Here is an 11,108-nt window from a genome sequence, read left to right on the forward strand (position 1 = left end):
GGTTCCCGGTACCCGGCAGCGAGGCGGGCCCTGCCCGGCTGCCGCGGCCCCGGAGTGGGGTGGGCTGCGCCCGGGGGAAGTGCTGAGTAACCCGCGCTAAAGCCGTTTCCCCGGCCCGGGCCGCGGGGTCGAGGTCGGGTCGGCCCGTGAGATGCGCCGAGGATGCGGAGGGAGGCTCCTCTCCCCTCCCCTCCCCTGCGGGGTCCGGCGGGGCAGCGCGGTGCACGCAGGGGAGGCCTTGGCCGACCTCTGGGGGAGCAGAGAGCTCCCTGCCCTGCTCCTCTCCTTGGCCAGCGCGGACACGCGTGGTCGGGGTTGGTTTTCCAGCCCGTGTCCTGGGCAGCGGTTCTCCAGGGCTGGGGGTGCGATGTGGCAGATGAGGCGTGGGCAGGATGCGCTCGAGTTCAGCGACAGGGTCACCCGTGCTGGGGGCGAGCTGCTGCTGAGGAGAGGTGATGTGAGACGTGAAAGTCTGTGGGAACTTTGCTTGGTGAAGGGAATACTTGCGGGGTCTGGCATAGACAGTTCTCTAAAGTCCCCAGCTCAACTATAATAGCGGTTGTTACTACGGCAGCATACTAGTCATGTGATTACACTTCACATGGTTTAGGATTTGGGGTCTTGAGTACCTTCCCCATTAACTCCCAAAATCTCTTTCCTCACCATCTCTTCCCTTCCAGTCCCAGACTGTGCCCTCAACCTTCTTGGGCTGGACACATGCTGAATCCCTCTCACCTGCCCTCCAGGACCAGTTAGTTCACTGTGCAATGAGATGAAGGAGCATCTCAAGCCTTGGTCCGCTTCCTTGCCTGTGTTCCCGGCTCTTGGCTCAGAGGCTACAGACAGCGAAAAAATCTTAAACGTTAACTCTTGAATGGAGCTGCATTTGTCACCACTTGACCCAGCCCCCAATATTATTATAGTGGGTGAATAATATAAACATAATCCTCTGTGCATGTGTTTTAGTGGGACCAAGCATGCTACATTTATAGTTTGAAATTAGGGCAATAAAGAAAAGGTCATACTTTCTGAGAGAGTGGATTCAAAGCTGACTGGCTGGAGAGAACCTTAGTGGGCAGAGGTTGATGAGCAGACACAATCCTGTTCATCTAAAATGCTCTAAAACCTTAGGACCCAACCCCTCTAGTTTTAAAATAGTGAGGATCAAGCTTCTGTGCCTGCCTTTAAGGGGAACCTGCCTCCCAGCAGCTAGACTCCATTATGCTGTGAAGGGGTACAGAAATGTTTAGCATGTTCTTAAACATTTGCAAATCTGCTCTTGTTGAAATCTTCAGAATAAGAAATCCTGGGAAGAATCCTGCCTGATGTCTACCTAGGCTGCCTCCTAAATTTCCAACTGTGGTACTGCTCTTTCTACCTTTTCTTAGAGGGTCTTTTCCTGGATCTCAGCTCCCCTTTCTAAGCGCTTCCCCTTCTGCACTGAAACTGATCCACCACACACCCTTTATAGAAAGGTGCTTTAACTTTGCTATTCAACCTGCTTCAACTTTGCTATTGTTACCTTCTCTGCTGATAAGACTTTATTTCATTTCAGGGAAACTGTTCCCATGGCGTGTGGGGAATGCAGCGTTTCAGCACGTGGTCAAGATCTGGCACGCAAGGATATCAGCCCTTTCCAACACAGAGAACTGAAGTGCAGATAGCAGAACCCAGCTGCGGGGTAAGGGCTGTAGTATAGCTCCCGTGTCAGGAGTTGTAGTGACACGCATCTTGGAATGGCAGCACTTGGGTGTTAGCTCTCTAACTGTAGCTTAAAACATGCAAGGGTGGATATGAGCAATGGCTGTACAAGACCAGATGGAAGTCTCTCTGCCAGCTGGTGCTGAAGAGCAGTAGTAGTACATTACATCTCTTTACCTTTGAGGCACTGCTTGAAGATGGAAGGAATCATGGAACTGAGCATCATTCAAATTGCATTTTGATTGGTACCTTCAACTACATGCCCAGTTCCTAGTCATATGACTATAGATCCATTCTCAGACAAACAAAGCAGATGGTCTTTCAAGGCGTATTCTTAACAAATACCCTAGTGACAACTGCATAGCCAAGGGATTTGTTTGAAAAACAAGCGCTATTCAGTTTAACAGAAGTTCTGCTTTCTTAGGGACCCAGGTGGTTACTGCAGTACAATGCAGGCATCTCCTGGTCAGCTCCAGGTCATAAACTCCATAGGGAGGCATGGTTTAAGGATGCTGGGGTTGGCATGCTGTCCACTTGAAGTGAATGTTCAGTAATTCTTCAGCAAGTAATTTTTCAGCCAGTTTGAAATGTCAGAGACTAGCTCCAAGAGTATTCTGCCTGATTGCTCCTTCATTACAATAGTGGTGAAAGCAAATACAAATCTTTTCTTCCAAGTGAGCTACTGGTCCCAGGGGTGAGAGATCCTGTTCTGGGTGGCTAGAGATGCTATGCATTGCATTTAGAGTGGCATAGTCTGTAAAGAGCTGATCTGAGGTAGCTGGTAGAGCACTGGAAAGAATGTAAGTCTTGATTCTTCATACTTAAACTGCATTCTGAATAGAATTTAAATGCCAATAAGACATTCTATAGCACTTGGGTCTCTCATCTCTAACTGTTAATCTTCATTAAATAACAATTCCTTAAGGAAATCCTGCTTCCAACCCAGGTTGTGGTAACCCTGTTTTGAAATGTAGGTTGCCTAAACTGCTTTTAACGAAGCAAATGATTAAGTGTTGAGCATGTGGTGTTCCTAGGAATATAACAATCCCTGAGTGAGGAGAAATGGTCCCTGGTCTAGGTAATGGTCATTCTAAATTACAGTACAGCTCAGGTGCACAAATCACTGGGTATTTCAGTCATGGTCTACTCCTACAGTGCTGCAGGTTTGGTTTGGTTTTTCAGTTTATCACTCTGGTGCCTTACTGGGGCTTGGTGGAAGGATTTTGTTTCAAGCCGTATTTGAAGGAGAGAGAGAACTGGCAGTCGAGTACTAAATTGATCATAAATGGTGGTCAAAGAGACTAAATGGGGAATTATGAAGGAAGCATTGGTGGAATGCAGGCAGTAGGAATTCTGCAAAATAAACGCAAACCTTTATGGAAATATAGCATGTGGCAGACCCAGGCCACTTGTTTTGGCTGTATGATACAGAAAGGGCATTAGGATGAGCCTTTGCACCTGCATTACTTCTTTCTAAAATGAGACTGAGCTGTGTCAAAGGCTTGATATGTACAAACAAGCTGTTATACCACTAATTTAACCCTAGTTTTCATATAGAAGATGCACAATCTGTTGAAAGCTTCCAGAAAGCTTTTTTTTTTAAAGCTTCATATGCCCTATGCAGATTGTATTGCAACTTGAATTTCAGCTGCTCTAGCTGGGTTGTGTAATCTTACTTTTGGTTCTTTTTGCTATCGGACAGCATTTGAGATTAAAAGCTATTCAGCCATGGCCTCGCTGGTGTGAAAACACACTGCTGCTTTATGTACTAAGCATTATCAATGCTCCATATAAAATTAGACTTGCACTTCATAGGAAGTAGCTTCCTGTAGATACTGCTCACCTTTGTGCATGGTAAGATATTGGGGACAGGACTAGATAGCATGTTTCCCTCTAGAGTCTTGTCCTCATCAGCAGCTGGGTGACAGATGAGGGACAGGTAAGTTGTGATTACTACTCTCTGCCTGGGAGAGGTCTGGAAGTGTTCCAAGCTTGGTATTGCAGTTACTGGAATTAGAATACTTTGGATATCTGTCCCAGAATACTTCTGATTTTGAAGGCAAGACCTGTTAGCATATAGGGCAAGCAGGGGATCAAAATATTTGTCCTCTCTTTGGCTGACAGTTTAAATACTAATATTTGCTGGCATGTCTCAGTTGTTTCTCTCCGCCTTCTCCTTTGCCTGTGTTCCTTCTTCAGTGTTTCGGCAGTCTTTCTGGGTTACTATTGTTGTCTTCATTCCAAGTGTGTCATTTGTCTTGGTTGATAGATAATGTGAGCGTCTTCCCTGAGTTTTCTGTGTTGAACCCAGTAACTTGTTTTCTCAGTCTCCTCTTGTTCCTGGTATAGCACAGCTCTGTTGTCTCCAACTTTAGTTTCTTTAATTTATCTGTAGTTGGAAAAAGAGCGTACCTTTTTCTTTGTCTGATTTGCTTTCATCTACTTCGTAATGGAACTCGGTTCTGAAAAGTCTCATCCAGTAATGGAGGAGGTGCTCTCTGAAAGCTTGGTTGATGCATTGAGGCTGTCTGGTCTATTCCAGCTGAGTGATCCTGTCCTTTAACCTGAAACATTAGTCTGAATGTTACTTCAGTCAATCTTAGTGTCCAGCATAGAGTTATTTTGCTGTTTGCCGTAAAAGTTAGGAGTTGTTCAGGTGGCTGAGCTCTGACTTTGTAACTTTGCCATTCAAATGGGTGACACAATGTCAGACAAAGATTGCCTTGTTTGCTTCCTGGGTATGTGGCTTGTGTGAAAGATGGAAATGAAAGGGGAGCTTTTCCCACAGGAGAAAACTTTGTGGTCCAACTCTTCAATGCTGTTTTTGAATGCTTTGTATTATGGGGTTTCAGTGGTGGGGTTATAATTATTTTAAAATGCACTTGGGTTTGAAAGCCTGGGAGTTATGCATAGACCATGTTCCTGCTCAAGCACATGTAGTCTCTTCTGTTGAAATAAGATGGCTGTAAAATTCCACTGTCCTTAAAGCACCTGTACTCCTTGTAGCCAGAAGAAGCAATTAATTCTGGACAGGATGCCTCAGACACTGATCTATCTTTTTGTAATTCACAACCAGACAGTCTAGTGTTCTGTCCTTGGTTTGCATTATTCCAATAAGTTGCCTGAAGTTACCCAATTGTGTGGCTGTGTGTCATGCTGACATCAGAGCTATTGCTGCATCCTGGACTGCGCCGATGGCATAGGAGCTTAAAACTCCAGGTGGGTGGGGTGCTACTGAAAGTCAGGTGGAGCAGGTGATCACATTTCCAGCCTGGGTTGTTTGATTCTTCTGCCCATGTTCTTCCTTGTACTTGTTGGGGAAGGCCAGTTTATAAGCTGAGTCAGTGCAAGTAGCTTGTGTGCTACCAGAGCAAGAACATGCTGTTAATCCTGCAGCTGGATGGAAAGATCTGTTAAAGGGCAGTTTCCTATTGAGTCACTTAGGCACATCCGATTTGTGGTCTGGGTCCTTTGGGATTATTCTTGTCCAATTTTGACTGGGAAATACAACTCTACAATCAGTCTGCTTTCTCATCGTGTGCATGCAGCTTGGACAGCAGTGAGTGCTATAGGGCTGGCCACATGAGAACCTACTACCCTGCTATCGGCAGCTGGAGGTCACCCAGCAGTGGGCTGATTCAGGAAGAAAGTAAACAGCTCTTGTTGGCACCTACCTTTTTGCAAAGGGCAACTTAGCGCAGCAACTACAAAACAGCGGTTACACACTGGTAAGATGAATGCTGAATCGTAACTTGGCTTCTTTGTGTTCTTACAGTTGCGAATGAGTCAGTGTTAACATGTAAAAACAAAGCAAGGAGAAAAAAGCCAGGAGGGATTAATTTTGTCACTCCTGTGTAAAGTTGGCATCTAGAGCTGTTATCTGAAGGGGTGACTTGGAAGATCTGATTTGCTCACTTCCAAATGCAAAGTGGAGTGTTGGTGTTAGCTTGGCTGTTAGTGTAATGCTAACTCTGTGTACTGCAGTGTAGCTCTGATTCTAAATGGTGAAGATCCCAGCATGTCCCTTTTGAAACTTCCTATATCCCAATCTGAATAAAGAGAGGCAAACTGATGTGGAAAGAATCGCTTTATTGTCTCACAGCATGACTGTTTTGTCTTTTACCCTTTGTGCTACTTACACCGAGCTCTGGAGTTCTGGCCACAAATTTCAACATCTTTTACCTTGTAAGCTGTTCTGAAAGGGGATGGGCCTGGTTTAGCTCTCTTCCATTCCCAGTTTTCTGGCATTTCCAGCTGCGCTCATTGTGCTGGCCTTGTGTTAGGAAGCTTTTCTGAAAGGTGCGTGGAAATGGGGAGCTGCTTCCAGACACTTGTGCTCTAGCACACACGTTCTCTCTCTCTCTCTCTGGGCTGAACACCAGCAGAGGCAGGAGAATCTCCAATTGCCCTTCTGGCTTTAAGTTTTGTGTTTTTTAATAGGTCTCCTGGTGTCTGAACAAAAGGGACTTTTTCTGCTGCTTTCTTTTTTGATATTACAGGTGGCAAAACTCTCGGGCAGGAGAGAATAGCCATGGCATGCTGAAGGCTTCTTGTAATGTGTGTAGTTCACTATGGGGAGGGCTCTCAACTTAACAGAGGAATAAAGTTCAGTCCCTCCCAATTTGCTCTTGATTTTGTTTGGGCCTGACCCAATCTTTGTATCCCTGTTGGGTTGTTCAGAAGTAAGAAATCTTATGGTACAGCTGTTTCCTTTTGGTTGAGAGCCCATGTCTTGGGAGGGAGTCTCACAGTTATGGGCTAAAGGTAGACCTGAACAATTGCAGCAGATAAGGATGAACTGTGGGCTGGGCTCGCTTATTGTATGCAACATCCTTTTCAGAGTTGACCTGTTTGGTTTAAGGGATCCTGAAAGTAAGTGCAGGGTGGGACATCTTAAGGCTACTTGTCCAAGGATATCCTGGATCTTTGGTCTGTAATCACAATACTTTTCTGATTAGCTATGTAGCTGTGAGACTGGCGATTTGGGGGTTGGTGGGGTTAAATAAGGTATTTAGCAAATATTAAGCCAGGCTGACGGATCGTCCAGTAAAACTGAACAAAGATGCCTGTTCTGCTTGCTTTCAGCCCCTAGTTGGAGATGCTGGTCAGGCTTTGTGAGAGAGGAATTTCAAATGCAGGTCAATAGTTTTCCTGACAGGCCGGAAGTTAGTTTTCACTTGTCTGGATTGGGTTCCAGGCTTCTGAATTATGTTTTCTTAACCCAAGGATGGTTTTGTAACTAAGCTGTCACTCTGTACTCTCTGCATGACCCTGATTTTAGTAGCTATAATAGTTGCTTTGAAGAGTTTGCAGAAGAGCTCCTTGGTCTCCACTTGTTGCCTTGCTGCCGTTAGAGCCAGAGCTCCAGACGAGCGGTATGTTTTGATTGTGTTGCTTGTGAACTCTGTTTTTGAGGAGTAGTGTTACTTGGGTTTGGGGTGTTTTAAACTTTTGTGACGTCCCTGACAATCGTCCTTCTTTGTGTGGATGTTTGTGTATCAGAAGACAACATTGGTATTTGGTTAATGCTTCTGTCTGCTGTGGATGCTGGATGTGGCAGACTAGTTGCAAAGGTCCAAGGTTACATTTGACTGCTATTGTAGCAGTTTTTGTACCACTGGCCTTGAAGCTCTGCATGGATCTGCTACAAGTGGTAGGTAGGTATGCTGTAGTAGACGGTTAAAATGATCTCATTCTAGACTTCAGTTCTAACAAAGGGAATATGGTTGCGAAGGCTGTCTAGTTAAAGTGGTGGACGTGGTGGAACGTGATGCTATATTCAAATTAATTTGCAAAGGCTCCAGAAAAGCCACGTGGGAAGCTGTTCTTGCATCTAAATATGGGGGCTGTGGGCTTGGCTGACAATGGTTCAGTTATTTTGCTGTTTGCCTTTAAAAGTCAGTAGGGTTGCAGTCTGCATGCTGTATCTCTGTGCACAGTCTCTGTTAAATGGTGCCTCAGCCCCAGGTATTCTGGAGCTGTTCTCTGCAGGGTGCAAGTTGAGTCCATCAAGCAGTCAACAGCAGCTGTAGTCGGTTCCTTTGGGAAAAGCTACTGCAGGGTTGTGGGGGGAGGGGTAAATGCTCATTGATGAAAAATTAAAACAAAAAATAAAAGCTCTGAGGCAGGTGACTTGTAAGAGTACTTTTCCACAGCATGCACAACTTAAAAAATGTGTGTTGGTGATTATACTCCTGAAACTAGAAAGCTTGCTTTTCCCTGTTTCTGAGAAGTGAGGAACAATGCCCAATAGGTAGAAATTTGCTGTCAGTGTGCAAGCTTCACAAAGACCAATTTAATTCTGTGTGTGAATTAAATGATCTCTCTTTCTAAACTCACTGCATAGACACCCTTTCCTTCCCCTCAGTCTCCAGCCAGAGTTCATGGCATTAGGGACATGCCTTGTTTCTGGGGCTTTGGACTGAATAGGCTCTGCAACTAGAGATGGATGCGGAGGTGGTGTAATCTGTTCACTAGACTTGTCACCTGACGCTTGCTTCTGCCCCCTCACCCCCTTACAGAACTGTTGCAGGCTGGTCCACTCTTCCCTGGCTGGACAGTGGACCCCATAACAAATTTGCCCTCAACCCTGGAACCAGTGCCACAGCCCTCTCAAGTCCCCATTGCTTAGATACTTTTTCCAGACCCCACTTAGCTATAGGGTTCTGGGCTCTCCTGTTAGCTCCCTGTTGATGCAGGACAGAATGGCAGGAAAGGAAGGACTACATGCTTAGCAGAAGGGTTTCTTAATCAAATATGCTGTATTCTAAAAATACAGGTATTTGGAAAAATAAGTTTTGAAACCAGCCCTCCCCAAAGTCTGTTGTCATCCATCCTGTGGGTCCTTGAATTAGTATCCTTGAACTACGCAGACTTTCCTGCCTTCTTTCTTCTGTAATGAGTCATTAGAGACTCACCCTGCTTAGCAAAGCACCCTCTTCTAAACAGTCTTTCCCTCAAGTGTGTGGGAGCGCCAGGCTCCAGCTTCTTTCTCAGCTTCCTTGGAAGTGATGTTAGGGGCCTCATGGTAGAAAATCCACGCAGTCTCCCCTGTTGAAACAATCGGTATTGATGGGTCTTGATAGCCGTTGTAGTTTCTCAAACAGTCTCCCCTCAAAGTGGCAAGCCCCTGCTGCAAAATGGATGCTCAGCCTAATCCACAAAGTAAGCCACTGTGCAAGTTTTATGCTCCAAAATAAAGGTTATAAAGCGCAGTCCTTGAAGCTTGCCTCATACTGGAGTCCACAACTTGATGCAGACCATCTCATTCCTATCTCTCATGGAAATGATCAGCAAGACTTTTATATACACCCTGGAGAGTTTGGAGGGATTCACTGCTCTATACTGGCTTATTGTGTATAGTATAGGGATTCCTTCTTGAATCCCTGTGTTAGGAATGAGGGTAGGACAGCAAATACTGACTGCTGTAAAATGACCCTTCGTCTAGCATTTGTTGAACATGTGCTGCTTTTTGCCAGAGTGAAGTTTTGAATGTGTCCCTTTCCTCTTAGAATCATAGAAAACGAGGGTTAGAAGGGACCTCAGGAGGTCATCTAGTCCACCCTCCTGCTCCAAGCAGGATCATTCCCAACCAGATTATCCCAGCCAAAGCTTTGTCTAGCCGGGTCTTGAAAACCTCCAAGGATGGAGACTCCATCACCTTTCTGGGTAATCTGTTCCAGTGTTTTACTACCTGCCTAGTAAGAAAATTCTTCCGAATATCTAACTTAAACTTCCCTTGCTGCAACTTGAGCCCATTGATCCTTGTTCTGTCATCTGCCACCACTGAGAACAACCCAGCTCCATCCTCTTTTGAACCCCCCCTTTAGTTGAAGGCTGCTATTAAATCTCCCCCTCTTCTGTTGTCTCATTTCATTATTACAGGAAGATAAGATATGGCCTGTCCCACCTTACTCAGGGATTCATTTGATGACATTAAGTATTAAAAGATGGTAACCTGAGCCAGAATAAATGGATGTTTTCTTTCAGGCAGACAATTTCTTAACCCTTCAGAAGCTGTAGGATGTGAAGGGAGACTTTTTATCCCATACAGCTGGCATACCTAGCAAGCGCAACAAGCCTGCCTTGCTGTTTTTCTATAGGATCATTTACTAGCTCACCTTCTGAAACAAGCTGGAGCAAGAATATTAATATGGTTGATCTCCTGCCATGAGAGAGATTATTCCTTTCTGGTCAAATTTAGCTGAATGAGGCTGAAAGCTCTACCAAGAAAATCTGAAATCTTGGAGCTTGACCCCAGCTATAAGACTTGATCATAAATTCCTAAAATGAGCTCTTCCCTTTTGGCAAATTTTTAAGAAATCCAAATTCAACTACCAAGCAATTAACACTTACTGGGTGCATCTACACGTTTATTAATGTGCTTTTGTTACTGCACATTAACTTAGTACCTTGCATTAGAGGTACTAAATTTAATGTGTATTAGGCTGCCCTAATGCGCAGTAACAAAAGCGTTTTAGTGACACGATGCACAGTAGCCTATTTTTACTGCACATTAGTGTTTTAGTGCAGTGTTTGACAGGACGCTTTAATGCGCAGTAAAATAGGCTAATGTGCATTAAAGCACACTTTGTAGATGTGCCCACTGATTCCTAATAGAAAACTCAGTCCTGTAACCTAAAAGGATTTTTTGGGGGGGCAGTGGGGGGGGATATCCTCAGGGGAGGGAGCTGGCCAATGTCCTCTTAATCTGCCTCCCTTGCATTGTAACTTACTTCAGGAGGTGCAGTCCTGTCCCATGAATATCAAGCAGCTGGATTTTAACTACAGGAGAGAAAGAGAAAACGGAATGGGCTCCTGAAGGCTTTCAGACAGAACAAGGAAAGTGTTCCAGCATGCTGCTACTAGATCTAAGCACTTCAGGAGGACTGTGAATAATTACCCAGGCTGTGAAAAGTTTGAATGCTGCCTGCTAGGGAAGTGTTGGGAAAATACTCTACCAACTATGAAAATCACCCCTGGAAACTCGTGGGAGGGCAGGAAACCTGAGGTGAAGCTGGATTATCGGTGATGGGATGTTCTGACATCATCAAATCTTGCCTTGGGTATGAATCAGCCAGAAGTGAAGCTGTAGTTTCCCATAGGTGTAGGTAGAGTTAGAAAGCCCAACCCTGTTAGAGAACTAGCTACATTCCAGCAGCTGGGTGCAGCTGAGATGGGGCCCTCCCTTTTCTCTAAGCATTTTGGACTTGATCTGGAGAAAGTACAGACCTCCTCTGAGATTAGTGCTCAGGGGACTCTCCTTGTGAGGTCTGTCCAGCACTGTGGGATCGGAAGGGGGTAGGGCTTGGTGTGGAGCCTCTAGTTTTATTTTCCTTGGGACTCCAGCCTGCCCTTAAGCTTTGGTTCCTGACTATGACATTTGTTTTGGTTTGGCTCCCCCCACC

At 45.2% G+C, this 11,108-nt stretch overlaps 1 protein-coding gene across 9 annotated transcripts in view; it reads left to right on the top strand.

The window, feature by feature from the left end:
• LRRC8A (leucine rich repeat containing 8 VRAC subunit A) overlaps positions 1-11,108 on the top strand; it is a 25,719-nt gene that overhangs the window by 1,550 nt on the left and 13,061 nt on the right. For 2 of the 9 annotated variants that reach the window (XM_025204970.1, XM_006024339.3), the window contains exon 2: positions 1,556-1,681. The gene's annotated coding sequence lies outside the window, so the exon portion shown is untranslated. Of the gene's footprint in view, positions 1-14; positions 453-680; positions 923-1,388; positions 1,476-1,555; positions 1,682-5,277; positions 5,430-7,057; positions 7,077-11,108 lie in introns of those variants that run through there. The other 7 variants (XM_025204976.1, XM_025204978.1, XM_025204974.1 and 4 more) reach the window with 6 other exon arrangements.

The sequence above is a fragment of the Alligator sinensis genome, unplaced genomic scaffold, assembly GCF_000455745.1.
Source record: "Alligator sinensis unplaced genomic scaffold, ASM45574v1 scaffold388_2, whole genome shotgun sequence".
Taxonomy (NCBI): Eukaryota; Metazoa; Chordata; order Crocodylia; family Alligatoridae; genus Alligator; species Alligator sinensis.